General features: G+C 41.3%; 1 protein-coding gene across 1 annotated transcript in view; it reads left to right on the forward strand.

Moving 5' to 3' along the window:
- Window positions 1–926: 926 nt before the first annotated feature.
- nlgn1 (neuroligin 1) overlaps window positions 927–18871 on the forward strand; it is a 472336-nt gene continuing 454391 nt past the window's right edge. The window contains exon 1 of the mRNA XM_079350042.1: window positions 927–1042. The gene's annotated coding sequence lies outside the window, so the exon portion shown is untranslated. The remainder of the gene's footprint in view (window positions 1043–18871) is intronic.

Consider the following 18871-nt stretch of genomic DNA (forward strand, 5'->3'; position numbering starts at 1 on the left):
GCACTGGACTAAGACAAATTCCTTGTATATGTAATACTTGGCAATAACAACCAGTTCTGATTTTGAAGGCTGAGGAATGAGAGCCAGGATTCAGAGAAATAAAATACAAATACATACAGCTCAAGGTAGCACAGATACATTACAATGCAGTACACATCATTTAAATACAATCAGTTTGATTTCTCTGTGTGCATACCAAATTTATTTCAGATATAAACAGAAAACATTATTATTATTATTATTATTTTTTAAAACAAGGAGAGGAGGCTATTTCCATTCTCAAAATAACTTTAATCTATAATCTAAAAAATAAATAATCTAAAAACTGAAAAAAACAGATATCCTGTGAACCTTTTAGAAACTTAAAAAAAAACGTTTTAGTTTGCATAACATCGTCGTTCAGTAAGTATACCTTGGTGTATATGTAGCACTGGACTGAGTCTTTAGTGGATTTGTAAACACAGATCACTGGTGTTTTTATCAATAGTGGGAGAAACACGTGAACCGAAACTAACGGGGAAAAAAGCAGTTTTTTAAAAGCTTGTATAAAAAAACAAACAATTATTCCACTATGAATGCCCCCAAAGTTTAGAGGACATGTCTTAAAGCCTGCAGACACCGCTGCACACCGCCAGGGCGAAAACCGACACATCTCCTATATGGTTGGATCTCCGGGATTTTCCCTCCGGTCCTGTTCGACAGTCCACTCACGAAATCCCCGCTAGGCTACATGGAGGCAGGGAGGAATGGTCGATGTTCAAACTTTCACAAGACAGCGGACGAGGGAGTTCTCAGGTCGGACTGACATTGATGCCCTCCTCTTGAACTATCCAGAGGTGATGCAGAGGAGAGGGACGTGTCTGGGAATGTTTAACGGAGAGTCTTTGGGAAATATTCCTTCTCCTCCTCCATGGTTTTACGCTTCATCTGTTGTTGCATTATCTTGAACGGGAAAGTGGATTTGCATTGGAAAGACATCAACTCCAAAAGGGGAATTTACCTCCTCTTGTGCGCGGACACCGAGGAATGATTCACCGTACAGGTAGGTGGACTTTAGGGTTAATATGTTTTCAAGTTAAGCCGGCGGTTTTTGTCTTTCTCTCTCTTTCTGTGTGTGTGTGTTTCTGAGCAGGTAAAGTTCATCTAAATAAAAAGTACGTTATTAGACTTTCACTGCTTGCACGACACAACAAGTCTCTACTTTCTCCTCCGCGTCTCCACGAGCTCACAGTCGCACAAATTCAGGCGCACGGAAAGCACGCGCTGCTTGCTACGAGTTTAAACAGCAGCCGCTGCAGCGCTGTCCATGGTGCTGAACAGAACCGCCACATTATTCCTCTCTCTCTCTCTCTCTCTCTCTCTCTCTCTCTCTCTCTCTCTCTCTCTCTCTCTCTCTCTCTCTCTCTCACACACACACACACACACACACACACACACACACACACACACACACACACACACACTCCTTGCATACAGTTTTTCGCGTGGAAGGATTACATTTGGCACGTGATTCTCAGTAAAAAGGTACAGAGAGCAGAAAGAAAACCTACAGAAACGTCAGCTGGACAGACAGACAGTAGGTTAAGGAGTCACTCAACAGGAATGCAAACACTTAACCTTTCCAAATGTGTAACTCTAAAAGATGTTACTTAGATGAGAAACTGAAGACAGTCCTGTAAAACTCAAAAGCTTAATACATGGGGGTCATATGCTGGTAAGAATCTGGTGTCATCCCACAACTTTAGTTTGCGTCTTATCTTATAACTGCTGAGTACAAAAATGTGAGTATGTTTAAATGACTTCCGTGTGTAACATACTTGAATGATCTATGTGAAAACCCATCAGGAGCCTCCTCAGCTCGGTTATTCTACCAATTGTTTTCATCAGCAATCACAACCACATTAGCATGAAACAGCATAGAAAGCAGCCTTGCCGTTCGAGACAGGCTCTTGGGACTTGAACGTTGCCAACCAGAGCATTGCTGCCATGGACAATCTGGAGGCAGAAGCTGTGGCTGCACTGGCCAGCTCTGAGTGGGAAATGTGTGATATCTGAAAGATAACACGTTCATTAAAAATGACAAACAAAGGCAGACGCAGTGGGATTTAAGCAGGGGATATGACGAGGTTCATAACATTTAGTAGAACATGTTGACATCCTGTTGCTCTTAAAATCTCAGTTTACATGACCTATTCTTGCTCTGTGGATTGCTCTTTTTCTCCTGTGATTATTTCTTACTTTGACACATTTTCCTCGTTGAAGACAGCAGGTGTGCAGAGGGAGATAAAGCGATATGCACCTAGCCAGAGTCATCTTCTCAGGATGCCTTTAATATATCGGCGAGGCATCCACATAAATTGTCCTTTGTAGAGAAAATGAAAGCCGAGTGGATTTATGTTAATATTGCTGAATTGCCATGGTGACTGAGGGTCATAGTTTGCCCACCTCTTATTTACCACATCAGACATTGGGATGTCTCTCTCTCTCTCTCCTGTTCTCTGAGCCACCAATCAGGCTGTGAGTACAGCTGAAAAGTGAGCAAGTGCACTCTGAGTAATGGCTGACACACAGACGGCTCGCTGAGCTGAATCAATTCCATTTGACTCAGTTTGATTTGAAGTCTGCGTGCCTCTTCCGTCTTTTAAGTCATGCAGCTCTGTGTGTGCCTCTCTGTGTTTGTACGCAAACATCTGACTGTGTTTGTGTGCAGCCACTGTTGACATGTGGGCGTATACTGTGCAGTTTTGTTTTCTTTCCAGGGCTCCAGTGGCAATATTTTGTTAGTGATTTGATGAGAGTAAGTTATCTTATTGAGGAGGCTGTTTGGGAAATACAGACATGTTTCCCTTGATTAAGAGAGGATTATCAACCATTGTGCGTGTCTGCTGAGAAAATGGATGCTCAGATCCAGCTTTGTAAAATCTGATACCAAGCTGATGCTTTAGCTCTGATTCTATGCGGATACCAGTGTTAAGTGAACAACCTATATTCCTGTCTGTGAGGATGGGACAGGGAATCATTTTATTTGTAAGGCAGCATTAGGTTCTTTTCCAACTTTACCATTTGCTTTCAGCTTTGTATCACTAGAAAACGTGGCGTTTTTTTTTTTTTTTAAATGGTCGTGCATCCAGCCCTAGTCTGTACATCCATATAGATTGTAAATAGAGCAGGCTAATTTCAGTGGGAGTGGCCTGCATTGCTGTGCATTCTGGGAGTCGTTGTCTTTCATCCACCAAAGCCAAAAAGACACTTTATGCCTTTTCTTGATCATGATGGCAACAACTTCAACACTTATTTCATATTTCTACAACCTGTATGACCCAATGTCATGTTATGTTTCATCTTATCCATGGACAGAAGGCAGATTTTTGTACTTTAAAATGTTGCATTTTTTAAAACTTTTTTGCTAAACTATTATATTTAGGAAACATGATGGCAGTTATATGAAACAGTTTAGTTTATTCTAACTGCACTCAAACAGAGAGGGCTTAATCACTGCAGACACTGTGTGTTGGCTTTCACACATCACTGTTGGAAAACACACACATTCACATCCACGCACACACACTCAAACATTCACACACACACACACACACACACACACACACACACACACACACACACACACACACACACACACACACACACACATCTATACAAACACGCACACATTCACATCTATACATACACAAACACATACACACAGCTGTGTGAACATAATAAGATTATCCTTTTAAGGAAACACTTGAAAACTCTCTGCCACTGGTATTGAGTGAATCAATTTCTCACTTCAATGATTGGTTGATGAATTACACAACACACATCAATTAGCTTTATTTATTCTATTTCTTTCTATGTAAGTGTTAACCCTTTCATATAAATACATTCAAATGGATAAAAAAAAACATTTTCAAATGTAACATACACTATTAACTATATGAATCCCTTATGATACCAGTCTTTTTATATTTCTGCACAATGAGAGTCAAGCTCCCATACTGACCAACATTGTGGCCAAAGTCAAACTGTGTAATGTCTGCATGCAGCTCACAATCTGAACTGTTAGTGTTTCAGTCTTATCAAACTTTACTCAACACAAACGTGTATGGATATCTGCACAGCTGTAGTCACTTTTTAAAAATCCAACTTATTCAAAATGGAGTGTGCAACCCCTTCAGCAATTAAACATTTAAAAAGCACATACCCTAATATAATAAAAAAATATTGATGTTTGACGACTCTGAGATGGCATAATATGACCATGCAAAATATCATAATACTACGCTATATTGATTTTATACCACCATCTTTACTGTTGACTATTGGCAGGATCAGTGGTTCACAAAGTAGCCCCCAGGGCTTGAGATGTCTTGCAGAATAACTAATGTTGATATTATTTCCTATAAATTTAAATGTTTTGTATCTGTTTTTGTAAACAGATACAACAAGTAGTTCAATTTAAAATAAATCTGTATCACCAGTTAAAATTACACTGAAATTAAAATGTAAAATACTAAAAAATAAAGGTCAATCAATCAATCAATCCCATTTTATTTGTATAGCACCTTCTAGTACCAAATGGTGCACAAGGTGCTTTCCAGGGTAAAAACAAGAACAAAGCAATACAACTAAAACATAATTAAAACACAATGGTGACATGAAAGAGCAGCAGACACAGCTGCACCACAAAAGGTGCACAAAGTGCATTGAAGTGTAAAAACAAGGTTAAAAGCAATACTACTAAAACATAATTAAGTAAGTCCAATTAGTGGCTAAGTTTGAATTGCGAGCCCGAATAAATGGGCGGATTGGATATGAGCTGGGAGAGCGTTCCATAGTTTAGGGCCTAAAACAGCAAAGGACTGCCCCCCCCAAAGCTTTGTACTTGGACCTAGGGATGACCAAGGTGGTGAGATCTGCGGAGTGCAGATTCCTGGCTGGGTTATAGAGGGTTAAAAGTTCGCAGAGGTAGGCCGGGGCCAAGCCATGAATGGCTTTAAAAACAAACAAAAGGACTTTGATGTCCACCCTGTACCGTACCGGGAGCCAGTGAAGGGAACAGAGGACTGGTGTGATGTGTGAGTGTTTGGAGGTGCCTGAGAGGAGGCGTGCTGCTGCATTCTGTACCAGTTGGAGCTTTTGGAGGAGAGAGTGGTTGAGTCCAGCGTAAAGGGCATTGCAGTAGTCCACACTGATGAAGGCGTGAATGGCCTTTTTGAGGTCAGCTCGGGACAAGAATGGTTTGACCTTCGCAAGGAGTCTTAGGTGGAAAAAACTCACCTTTACCACTGCACTTATTTGCAGCTCTTTAGGCATAAAAGTGAACACACCTGTGTGTCTGTTTATTAGAGTCAGCCTGGCTGCTCTGCACTAAAGTCAATACATAAACATATTCTTGACATGTTTACATTACATGCAATGTTCTTTTGTGTTTCCAGAAAGGCCTATTACTATGTATGTGCATGTGTGTGTGTGTCTGGCTGTGCCTTAGCCCACTCCAGGAACATAGGGGTGTCCCCAGTCTCTGACACTTTTATTTTGGGGGTCATGAGCAGAGAAATGTGGGAACCCCTGGGTAGAAGTATGTGAATAGAGTTTCGAGCATATAAGTTCATTCTGCTTGTAATATTCTTTTAATATCTGTATATAGTTCAGTGTTCTTCTTCTCTCTTATGAAGTGTGTGTGTGCGTGCGTGTGTGTGTGTGTGCGTATGCATGAATGGTTGACCTGTATTTTAATGTTGCCATCATCTGCCCAGCGAGAACAGATTGGAGTTAGCTAAACTAGTATCTAGCACAGCATCTTTTCTCTTCTTGTGTTTTTTTGTTCACTGTCCCTGATTTAAATAAACCTTTACACCGAGCTAAGCGGAACAAGCATCTGAGTTACTGAGGAGCTGAGCAACTCCTGCCGTCAGTGACGGTCTGAAAGCTTGGTCAATCAATTGTAAAATAATGCTGTTCATACACATTAACCAAGGATGCAATGTGGCTCTGATAAATCATCAATCAGAGAATGAAATGCTCATACTATTTGTCACTAGAACTGATTTTAATGAAAGCAGTGGAAGTCATTAAACAAACTGTTGCCATAGTAAATGTGTTGTGATAAACGCAGTTCAGATTGCAGTTCAGATCAGTGAGCATCAAGTTCAACTTCATTGATGACCCTGCCGTCGAGAAATGACGATCACCTTTAATTTCACAATCACTTTATAATGAATACAAATGTTTTTGAACATAAACTCAACGAGAAAATGATTTCAAGCATATGTCTTACAGAATGAATCTCACTGTATGCACAATCCGTTAATTTAAAGACATAATGATGGAATAAATAAATCATCAACATGCAGATTAAAAGTCTACACAGGGACACACAGCAATTTAGCATCACACTACAAAAGAATGGCAGTTTGATCGAATGATGTCTTGTAGATTTCCTCGGAGTTTGTCACTCGTTCACCTTCAAAAATTACAATTGCCAAACAAGCTTCGAGCGGATTCTGCATTTCTAAGAGTCTGTTGTCCATCATCAAAAGCCATACAGCAAATAACGAGACCTTTCCCTGAGATTAGCGGCGGGCAAAAATGTGTTGAACTGCAACTGTCTGTGACCTGCATTGCTGTGTTAGCATTCTAATGTTAGATGTCTGCAGTTAGCTCGCAGCTTCACATGCCGGAAGGCCGACCCAACACAGGGGAAAGATCAGGTGGGCGGCCGGGAGGCCGACCAAACGCGGGGGATAGTTCAGGTGGGCGCCCAGGTGACTGAACAACCACAGGGTCAGGATATGGCCGGACCATCGAGGAGACGTCGACAGGTGTCAACTGGACCGCCGAGTAGACGACGTCAGGCGTCGGCCGGACTGCCGAGGAAAGATCAGGAAATGGCCAGACTGCCAAGGAGACTTCGTCAGGCATCAGCCAGACTGTCAAGGGACTGTCCGACATCGGTCGGATCGCTGAGGGAACATCAACGGAAGGCAGAAGGTGCTCTGCAGGACCAGGACAAGAAAGCGTGAGGCGATCTGCAGGACCTGGATAAGGAAGTACGACATGTTCTGAAGAAACAGGAACAAGAATCTGGGGGTGCTCTGCGGAACCAGGATCAGGACACAGGGTGCACTCAGCAGGGCTAGGAACATAAAGCAGGGAGCATTCTGTGCTACCAGAATCAGGAAGCAGAGGGTGCTCAACGGAATAAGGAAGCAGGGGCTCTGAGGCACAAGGAGTCCGAGGCCTTGACTGAGGCCCGAGCTGAGGCATGGGCTGAGCACTGGGCCGAGGCTCGGGTTGAGGTCTTGGTTGAGACCTGAGTTGAGGCTTGGACCGAGGCTTGAGATGAGTACTGTATGGGGTTAAGCCAAATCTCCCTCATGCTTAATCTATAAAACAGAGTGGATGATAGAAGATTGCATAAAAGTAAATTTCCTGCAAAGGACAAATAAATCTGAATCTGAACAACCCAATTGGGGGTCCGACAGAGAACACTGTCACTTTTTGTATATTGTATAACAGACAAGTTTAATGATCTCTGTGCATATATAGATATATAGATATACGTTTCTCCAAGAATGGTCATAGCTACTTAGAATAGACTGTAGTCTTCTCACAACAAGATAACTTCTTCACAGTGTACCCAAACTGAACAACTACACAAAACATGTGTACTATCAAGTACTGTGCTGAGGCTCAGGCTGCTAAGAATGACTCGAATCAGAGACAAAACCTTGAGGGTCAAAAGAAGCTTTTGACCAATCAGGGAACATATGCTTAAGCCAAGGTCTTAAGTTTATCTCCTTTTGGGCTGCAGAAAGAGCTGCCAATCTTTCCCTGTTAGAACAAGCTGTTTTATAGTCATTGTTAATGCAGGCGAGGTGTTACGCAAGCTCACGCAACCCCAAAGAAAAAGATCCTGCTGGGTCCATGTTTAGGTCAGTTCATTCTGTCATGGATAGAGGTAGAAAAACAGGGAGGAGGACCCAATTGCAGGTAAAAAAAATAATTTAATGAACAAAAAGGCAACAAATGTACTTACAAAAATGTCCAAACAAATATCATCAAAATCCAAGAGACAAATCCACAGAAGAAAAAACAGGTAACCCACAGGAGCATGGAGACAAACAACATACGAAACCGACAGACTGCAATGAACTGACACAGAAAGGAATGAACACAGAGACTAAATAGACATGGGGTAATAAAACACAGGTGAGACTAATGAGATAGGTGAAACTAATCAGGCTACTCAAGACAGGCGTGAAACACACAAGGAGCAAAGAACACAAGACCAGACACTGAGGATTACTACAAAGTCAAACCTGACACCGAAAACACAATCTAAACCAGAGATTACAAAAATAAAACAGGAAACACTTAAGACTGGACTAAAAAAAACACTAAACACCAAACTAGGAACCTAAACACAAGAAAAACAGGAAACAAACTTACAGCCAACATAGAAGGACACAAGGATACAGGGAAACACACCAAAGACCAACGTAAACACATGACAGTATGGGTTCATTAGAAAAGAGTATATACTGTATATGAATGTGCTTAGTTGACTTTATACTTTTCCAAAGATACCACAGTGAAATACAGTTTGTCCAAACAAATCCAGTCCCTCCTTTTACCTCACTTGGAGACGCTGCATGGATTTATATAAACATCCACCACCACTCATACGTCTGCATCCATTCTGTGATAATCCACTTCTCTGCCCCTTCAGTGCCCAGTAGACTTAATGTTGAAATAAGCCTGGAGCTTAGTGTCACCCAGACCTGAACGAAGATGACCTGACTTGGATGATTCAGGCCAGACATAATTCTTGTGGCATCCATCCAACTTCCACTTAGCTGTAGAAACACTTACCACAAAGCCCAAACTATTTGTGCTCTTTGCCCTTTTTTCTTCATGTGCACAACCCATTGGGTTTTGAAGTGTGTAGTATGAAACACCACTCGCTTTTTAAATAGAGAGCTTTTGGTAGTGTTGTCTATCTATCTATCTATCTATCTATCTATCTATCTATCTATCTATCTATCTATCTATCTATCTATCTATCTATCTATCTATCTATCTACTTCTTAAGTGAGACATTAAATTGTTGTTTACTTTTCCCAATGCTTACAAATGGATCCAACCATTGTTTATTGTACTTGTTGTTAGTCAGTTGCAATTTTAATACTTTGAGCTGAAGCAAAACCACAGCTAATTTGGTGTGAAGGCTCACTGAATAATTTGGCTTTAACCCAGATCCATGCCTCAAGTTCTGCTTGAGAAAAGTACAGAGAAAGTTCAAAGGGTCAGGCAGGCACTCATACAGAACAGAAAGCCAGAATGAAATGATGGAGAGTGTGCGAGCAAAGCAGAAAAGCTGAAAGGTAAAGAGTGGAAGTTGGTTGTTACTGGGAAAACAACGAGGGAAAGCAGATGAGAGGGTCGGTGAGGAATTGCGAAAAAAAGTTACTACCGGACTGATTGGCTGGATCTGAAATGACAGTACACAAAGCATGTGTGAAAGCGGAGAAACAATGTCGACCAGATAAAACTTCAAGAAGAGTGTGCTAAATTTGTAACATTTGATTTGATGTTGTGTGATAAATAAGCACCTTCAGTTTTTTTTTTGCTTTTTTTTTTGTATATATCTCATTGTACTTGTGATGATGAGGAAAGTTGCCAAAGGCTTTTTAAATAATAAGCTTTCGTTGTAGTTAATCATTTATTGAATATACATATGGATATGAGTCTCCCGCTGCTCTTCTTGTTAAAAGTGAAAACAAAATATCCCTTGTAATTTCTGGCACATCGTGCTGTTGACCCACATTTGAAGCCAGGAAATGTGGAGAGGAGTTCTGGCTGGTGGAGCTGCAGAATTCATGCATGGTCCCTTCTCATGTGACTTTCCAATAGAGCTGTAGAGATCCCATAAACCATGTGTGAACCTGGATGATTTAGTTCTGATTTTTGAGTCCTAAACAGATTTTGAAGTCAGCCTAAATATCAGGTGTCATCAATCATGCAGTGTAAAAGGGGGCGAGAAGGTTGATCACTGCCCAATCAGATGTTCCCGACTGGCCAGAAGAGTTTCTGGCATGTGTGACATTTCAGTCATGTGACTGCTAACTAATGCAAAGTGAGAGCAGAGCTGCAAATGGATTCCCAGACTTTTTTCTACCCTGATTTTTTTTCTGCACAAACTGGCAGACAGCATCCGGAATCACCATGACAACAGCAAGCACGTCTGTTAATCTATCTTCCTCCGAAGAGGTTTGTAATCTCAGTGGGACCATCCTGGTCAAATATGTGCTAAATAATAAATGAAATCTGCAGACCACTGCGGAATATTTGTTCTGATTTAACTGCTAGTTAAAGCTTTTTTTTTCTTGTGTGTGTGTGTGTGTGTGGGTGTGTGTGTAGGTGTGTTTCTGTATGTGTGTGCATCTGAAATATACTGTACATAGATATGACTTCAACCTTAATCTGTGGGAATTTTTAAAGTGTCAGTCGCGACAGTTTGGGTGCATTATATGGGAGGTTTGGTTGTGCAGGATGAGTTGACACATTTACTGTTTTGTTTCGAAACATGCAGAGCTTAGCAGGGTGTATAGTGGGTACAGTTCAACACAACACAGACTCTTGTGTCAATCTGGAGCACGTCATCATGGAAAGTTCAGTGACTCTAATGTTAGTCTTTGTTCTGTTTCCTCTTGCAACTCCTCCCTCTTCTCTAATTACCTGCTGCACACTGCACATGAGGAGCCTCATTCGTCAACAGTTTTCATGAAATCATGACAGAAAATAACTTATACTAATTTATACAAATAATGAACATGGGAAGAATTAAGAATGAAAAGAAATGTTGACATTTTGAAAGAAACATTTAAAATCAGTTTTTTTAATTTTATAGCTTTCACTATTTCCTGCCTGCTCACATAGAGGATGTGGGGCTCCAAAAGGTTTGCTTCACTTTTCGGGACCCGCCTGCACAGTTTTTATATGGGCGTTCGATAACGACTGCTGTTTATGTGTGCTTGTAGATGTGTGTGTGTGTTAAATGAGTTTTGTTCCGAACAGGAAAGTGAAACAAAAGAACGCTCTTAACATTGATCACAGAAAGGATTCATCCTGTGTGTGTGTGTGTGTGTGTGTGTGTGTGTCTTTCTTTCTTGTGTGTCAGGGGTGGGAAAAGTTAATTATCAGAGAAAGCACTTTGCAAATGTGTGTGTGCGTGTGTGTGTGTGTGTCTGTCTGTCTGTCTGTCTGTGTGTTTTGTGAGGAGTTCTGGGTTGTTACTGCAGCCAATGAAGCAGAGAGTTGAGTGCAGATTTGTATTTAAATGATGTGCTACTTCTCACTTTGAATCCTCTCCTCATGCATACAGAAACATGGATTGAAGCAAAGACACACGTGTTTACAAAATGTCCACAGAACTGCTTCGCCCTCACTTAAAATCTGCTTTAATACAGAGTGGCTGAACCCTTTACACGGGCACACAACCATTGTGTGCAGAAAAAAAACATGTTGACAGACACCAGCACAACTTGTTGGTTATATAATTCAGAGATTCTACGTCTTCCTGTCAGTCTCCCATCAGCCCTTTTCTCCTCCAGCAGTAGCTACAGTATGTGGGATCTCAGGTGTTGATTGATGTTTGTGTCGGCTTGGAAGTACATGTATTTGAAGGTTTTGGCTTCCATCTATCAAAGTTTCCATGAGGAGGATTTCTATGCAATAATTTTACCATTAACTACAAGAAAAGACACTACCAAAGAAGATTTACTTTACATGTGGAAGCAACATGCAATATGGGCAGGGGTTCGTCCAGAGGCTGGTGGTCAGGGGTGGCAATACCTAACTGTGACTGCCTCTTTTCCCCATAGGTATGGCTTATGTTTCAGCATGATTTTGCATTTCTATGTAGAGCTCTGAATTTCCAATGTAAGAAAATAAAACGTGTATAAAACTTCAATGTTAGAAGTTGATGTTGTTATGATTAACGGAAATAGACTGAATAAATGCTCTTCATCTGTGTATGTGCATTTGGGGAGTTGGTGCCAAGCCATAAGAGCCAATCACACAGCAACATGTCTCCATGTCTCCACGCCTGAGCACATCTGGGGGAAAAAAAGAAGTGGGAGCGTCTGAAGTGAGGCTGTGAGTGCATACAGACGACCATGTCAAATAAGTGAAGGATTGAAGCAAACATAGAGCTCTTGCCATTGCTTCATCTAGGCGGGGAGGGCGGGTGTCATTAAACCATTACTGGATTTGATTAGGTGCTTTGGTCAACATGAGCGCTGGGAGTCCTCGCCTTCAGCTGAAAAAGTTGAGGATGTTTTTGCAGCATTAGATGAGAGAAGAACGTGCAAGCTGTTGGTATGGTCTGTGTGATAGGGCCCTAAATGAGTAATCCAGTTGGGCCAACTTGATCAAGAAAAGTCAGGACACCTGATTATGGGAGATTTTAACTGTAGAAAACCAAGGACACAATCAAACCATCACTCTGGACCCTGGAGTCATTTGTTTAACAGATCATTAAAAATCAACTCAACCTGGAGAACGTACAGAAAAACGACCCATGTGAGATGAAGAATCACAACTGTTCTTTTTGGGATGAATTCAAGTCAAAAATGAGAGTGAAACAGTGTGTAGCGAGTGTGCTTTGTGACATAGTGCTTGAGGCCAGATTCAGCAAGGTTTATGCCAGTATGTGTTAGTGTTTATGATTTTTTTTTTTGTGCGAACCTGGCCTTGCAGGAACTACATCAAACACAGAACATCAAAAGAGAGCCAGAGTCAGGTGGCAGCCAAAAATAAAAGAGGTGACAGGAAAGGTGCTGAGGATAAGTACAGCTGAGGTTCTGCTGGGTCAGGGTGCCTCTGGGCTTAAACGTGGGTCTGCCCTGCTGAAGGAGGAAGCTAAAGAGAGCGAGGGAGACGCTGAGGCAAGATGCTTTGTCATGGGGCCAAGATCAGGTCAAACTTTTACAATAGCATGCAAGGCCACACACGTCTGTAGAGTGCTGTAGCTCACACTTTATTATATTTGAGGTATTCTTGATGATGTAAAAGCCAGCTAATGAAACATTGGGTGTTTCAACATGATGTACTTTTAGAGAAAAATGATGTCCACATATGTGGACGCTAGGTCCGAATTTCCATAAAACACAATTAAGTCACCTTTGTGTAATAGAATGAAAAACTCTTTATAACTACCTTGAACACAGCAGTTTTTTGTCTTGACTGCTTTTGCGTGTATAAATAACGCATAAACATAATGCCACATAAATAAAAGAGAAAAAACCCAACATGGAACATTGCATTTTTGCATGGATCATTTGAACAGTTGCAGGATGACAGAATGCTTGTAACAAAATATAAAACTATGAAAAAACATGTATTTTTTATATTTTCACATGTCCATCAGGGTTCATGTTTTGACCGTCATAGTAAAAAAATAAATAAAAATGAAAACATCATAAAAACAAACCACAAAAACGTGTAAGGGTGTGATCATAGAGGAGCGAGTGTGTGTGTAGACCTGTGACCTGTGACAGACAGACAGACAGACAGACAGACAGACAGACAGACAGACAGACAGACATAATGTCACAAAGACTACATGTAACACATCTTGAAATTCACCTATTTGTGAAACGCTGAGTAACAGTTGTGTTCGGTTTGCAAACACAAGAAGACTTTGCAGGTCGAACAACGCACTCTGGTTCTTCCACTGCAGCTTGGCTCTCTGCAGCGCATCGCATTCCTCATGCCAATCATCTCTGGGAGGTGGGCATTAGCCCTCCTGCGGACCGAGGCATGGGGCAACTCTGAAACTTTACGTTTTACCCCTTCATCTGTATCTTCATTCTCTGATTGTTCCGTTAGGTCAGCATCTGCACCGTGATGCTGGGCCAAGAGGATCTTTTCCACTTCCATACAGAACTGAAGGAACTGGATGGGTCTTGTCTTTGGTCCAGCACATATTGCATGGTCTTTGCGGTAGAGAAGCCAGCTGTTGGCTAAAACCAGATCTATAAAGTGCATCACCATCCGCATTGTCCACTTCTTTGTAAGGGTGCTCATGCCATAGTAGCTGATCATTCTATCCATCAGGTCAACTCCACCCATCTTGGAGGTGAGGGTGACGTATTGTTTTAGCTTCTTATCACAGCGCTGGCAGGTGTCTTCAGGCTGTGTACCATGAACAACAGACATTAACACTACTGGTTTGTTGTCATACCACTTCACCACACAACTTTCCATCTTCAGCAGACACTTCTAATGAGGTTCCTCTTCCTGCGTTTTTCATGGCTTTGTCACTGGGTAACTTGTGGTCTGCTCCAGCGAGTCGATTCTTCATTATTGTACCAGTTATGTACAGCTCCTTCTCCATCATTTGTTGTGCACCTTTGATGGTGGTGAAGAACCGGTCACAACACACTTTTGGTCCAGGTTGCTTCCAGGAGTTTGACAGAGATGCTCGATGACTAAGGCATCCAAACCCAGGCCCTCAGGTTCTTCGACCTTCTTAATCAGTGACTTTGTACCTTGATAGAGCTTAAAGTGAAGTACAGTGCCATCTGCAGTAGCACAAACAAATTCCGGCAGGTTTGGCTTCATTGGCAGACATTGTCTGCACGGACAGGCTCCCGTGAAAGGTACCCTCTGCTCATCAATGGATGCGCAATCAGGTCGATTCAGAGACTTGCAGCCAAGCAGAATCCGATCGAGCAAAGGCCTCACTTTCCAGAATTTGTCCAACATCCTCAGTTCTTCCGGCACATCATCATCAATTACCACTTTTATTGCTCCCCTCAGTTTGAAGAATCTGACACGCGTGAATCTGTCAGTGATGGCAGTGATTTTCAAGGCTTTGGACCAATCCATCCTAATGGTTGGGTATCGGATGCAGGACATCAATATGCAGGCCCCAAAAAAGTGGTAAACCTCATCGACTGACATGTTGAGTGGGTACCCACTCTTAGATAGTGACATGACATTAGAACATTCTGAAATTATTGTCATCAGATCTCTATCTAAGTACTGTTCAAAATAGTCTAGTGGTGTCCAGCCATGTCTGTCTAGATCAGTTTCGTCCTGATGCTGATACTCTGCGAGGTTTGGCATCAAAGGAGTAGCCTTCCAGCGTATTCCATGTCCTGCACAACCAGAATCAGAATAAAATGGTATTTATTGCAGTAAGTTACATTTTACCCATGTACGCAAATAAGGGTGTATAATTAGTGCATAAAATACTTGAATCTGTGTGTTTACATAAAATTTTAAGATTTACCCTCAAGGCGTGCTAAAATAACAATTACCTTGTTTGGACAATCCCTTTTTCTTTTCTTTGGTTTGGCCTGGTCCTGGTGTTGGCTCGTCAGAGTCCTCTCCTGAGCTATCAGCCTCAAGTGTTTCAGTTCGACATCGCCGTCTGGGAGTGCGTGATGAACCTGTCCCTGTACTCTCTGTCCCTGTCAATGAACCTGTCAACAAGTGTTGTAAATAAGCATTTTGCCTAGAATCCTTCACATAGCCCAGAGGCCCTAATTACATAAAATAAACAAAAATCTACTGGGTCTTGGCTAACCATTATCTGCACCACAGAGATGTTTACGTCCTCTGCTGTGCTCAGTGGGCTCAGGAATGGGGTCCTCATCAGCACTACTGTCACCCTCATCCTTACTGCTGTTTTGCTCCTGTGGTGATGGTTGGTAATTCTCATCCAGGATGGGGTCATCGTTGTCAGACAAGTCCAAGTCTGAGTTGTCTTCATCAATCAAACCAAGACGCTGCAAAGCTTCTTGCACAGAAAAACGCTCTGGAAATAAAAAAAAAAACCAGGACAAAATCAAATACAAATATCAATGTGATTCATGCAGCTATGTATTATTTATTTGTAAATTATTTCAATGGTACAATAATAGCTGCTACAGCTTTTAACTGCACCAGTTAGCTGCAAGCTAGTTTAGTTTACTAGCATGTTACATTTTACTGATATTTTTAACCCAACTAATCTATGTATATATGTATTTAGTGATTGAATTGTTATTTATTAAATTTAGCAGCTAGACAATGTACAGCTTTTAACTGCACCAGACTTAGCTGCAAGCTAGTTTAGTTCACTAGCATATAACAAACAAAATAACAAATTAACCCAACTAATCTATGTATGTGTATATGTATTTAGTGGTTGAATTGTTATTTATTACATTTAGACAATATTCAGCTTTTTAGCTGCACCAGAGATACTCATTTTCTCATTTTACACGTTTTTTTTTTTTTTTTTTTAAATTTGCTGGCCATGACAAGTGTCCAACACTTCTATAAATGTCTAAATAATAATCAGCCATAAAATAGGACGGGACTTCTTACCTGGTCGATGTCTATGTATAGAGCTGCCACTTGAAACGTCTCTTGTTTTGGCAGCCATGTTGAATTTCTACCGTAGCATGATAGACGCTTCTGACACCACCAGATGGCAGTGTACGTGACCACGTACTAATCTATAATGGCCCCTATTCAGCAGTGAACACCATTGTGGACATAAGAGCAAAACAATACTGTCCACGTATGTGGCCGCTGAGCCTTAAGTGGATACAGTTGTTTGAGAATTTACTATTATTTAATTTGAGCTAAAAAATAGAAATTGACTTCGGCCTCGTGTCCACCAAGCACTGGCTTGGTGGACACTTTTCAGGCAGAAAAGCGCACAGGGGCGTTTGCATGGGCATTTGTTTGCTGAGAAGAAAAGCACTGCACGTCAGTCCTGTCTTTATAACAACACAACTCTATCACTGTACCGACAAACCAGGCAGCGAATAAACAACAAATCATCGTCAGAACGACAAGGCAAGATGTTAGTTCTACGTCCGACCGTGCAAAACTGTGGCTTCGTGATGCTAACGGACCGCAGCACTCATGGTATATGTGAGGCTTGGCAGTGATGCAACCATCCAACATCATAATTGAATCCCCCACAAAAACAGAGTAGTTCAGGTTAAATTATAGCTTAATGATAATTTAAGCGAGGATGGGCGAGGATGAGCTGTGATTGGCCATCGTGTCCCCCTGTACTCTGCGCAATGTCCGCCTTCAAAATCAGTCATAGCACTCAAAAATCAGCTGTAACTCTTATAAAACTTTAATTCCTGTATTATTTCTTTCAGTTTAAATTACTCAGACTGAAGTTGTGTGGCTTTGACTCAGATCCCAACTTGTTTTTACACCAGAACAGATTTTGGATCACAGAACAGCTCTATTTAAAGTGCTAATGAATAAATGTCAGGACCCTCGTTTCTAGAATAGAGCTTGTCTGTTTGTGCAAATGAAATCATATCTTTTCTGATCACAACAGAATAGGAAGAGAAATCAGTATATCAACCAATACTTGAATCTAGTTGGAAATTGTATTGTATTACAGCTCCTGCTGCATATCAAAGTCAACCTTATTTCCTTTGATATGTGATCTAGTGGATAGCCAGCAGTGGTTGAATGAGTATGAAGGATGCTCTAACCAACGAGGAAAACATCCCGGGTTGTACTTCTACAGAATTTAATCTAAGAAAGAAACCCAGAGAGGAGGAGATTGTTGATTAATGCTGTTAGACGCTCCGCTGACCCTGACAGGGAATAATAGAGCAGACGTCTGCCCATCCTGACATTAAATATAGTCTGAAGAAAAATATTCCTACCTGTCTAACAAACATTACTGCCCCAGAACAGTGACGGAAAGTGTCAGCCACCAATGCTCCTGGTACTATCATTGGGTAACGTTAACTCGCTACTGGTTAAAAAACGCTCACAGATGCTTGGATTATGAAATATTTCTTGCCCTTCACTTCCGTAACAGAAGCATGATTGTCCCAGAGACATCAAATACATTTGGCTGTCATCCTGTAGCCAAAAAAAGATTCTCCACTATATAGAGACATATCATGCGTGTGTATTTAAGTACTAACGGGCACTTTACAAACCTCTGCAATAAGTGTAAAAATATGTGGGTGAATGTGACGTGTAACAAGAAAGTGGTTAACAGAATTGAGAAGCACTTTATAAATACAGTCCATCAACATCTTTAATGATTAGATGAATATAATTGTGAGTGTTCTCTGTCCTTATGACCCTGCCACTGTTACTTAAAAGTAAATAAAACACTAAATGACTAAATTATTATTGTGAGCAAATAGGGGAACGTGAACACAAGCAAAAAGGAAACAAGCTTGGGAAAGTAGCTTCTGCCTTGTCACGATGAAGGTCCATGTGTGTTCACTATTGAGGAAACAGCCCTGAGGAGGCGAGCAGCAAAGACAGAGGGTGTGTGTTCATGAAATATTCTGCTGCAACGCTAAAAGGATGACACTACTATACTGCTATGTTTTAAACACACCTGATATTCCCAAACTGTTGGAAATATCTTTCAAAACAAAAGCATTTCTTACCGATGTCCTGGTAGGTCTTTAAACTGGAGCTCAGGGAATTGAGACACCATTTGTTGTGATGTGAGTTACTCTCTTATTGGATGCACGGAGGTGATGTCAGGGAGCGCTGCAGGAAAGTAGAAAATGTTTTGACTTTGGCACAAACGCGCAAGAGTGGCGCTAAGGACCCCGCGCTGTGCTCAACTCAGTGGCAAGGACAATGTGTGCTGTGCTCAGAGCAACCCATACACAATGAATGGGTATGAGGGTGGCGTGCACCATGTGGCTCATGCTATCTGAAAGGCCTTTCTCTGTCCAGCTTTCTTGCCTCTTCCAGTATCTCACTTTACTAAACATTGATTTAATTTTGTATGCATTTTCTCTGTTCTAATGCCGGTCAAATGTGTGTTGTGATTTGTGTTTTTGTCTTCATATATGTA

This window comes from Symphodus melops (assembly GCF_947650265.1).
Source record: "Symphodus melops genome assembly, chromosome: 8".
Taxonomy (NCBI): domain Eukaryota; kingdom Metazoa; phylum Chordata; class Actinopteri; order Labriformes; family Labridae; genus Symphodus; species Symphodus melops.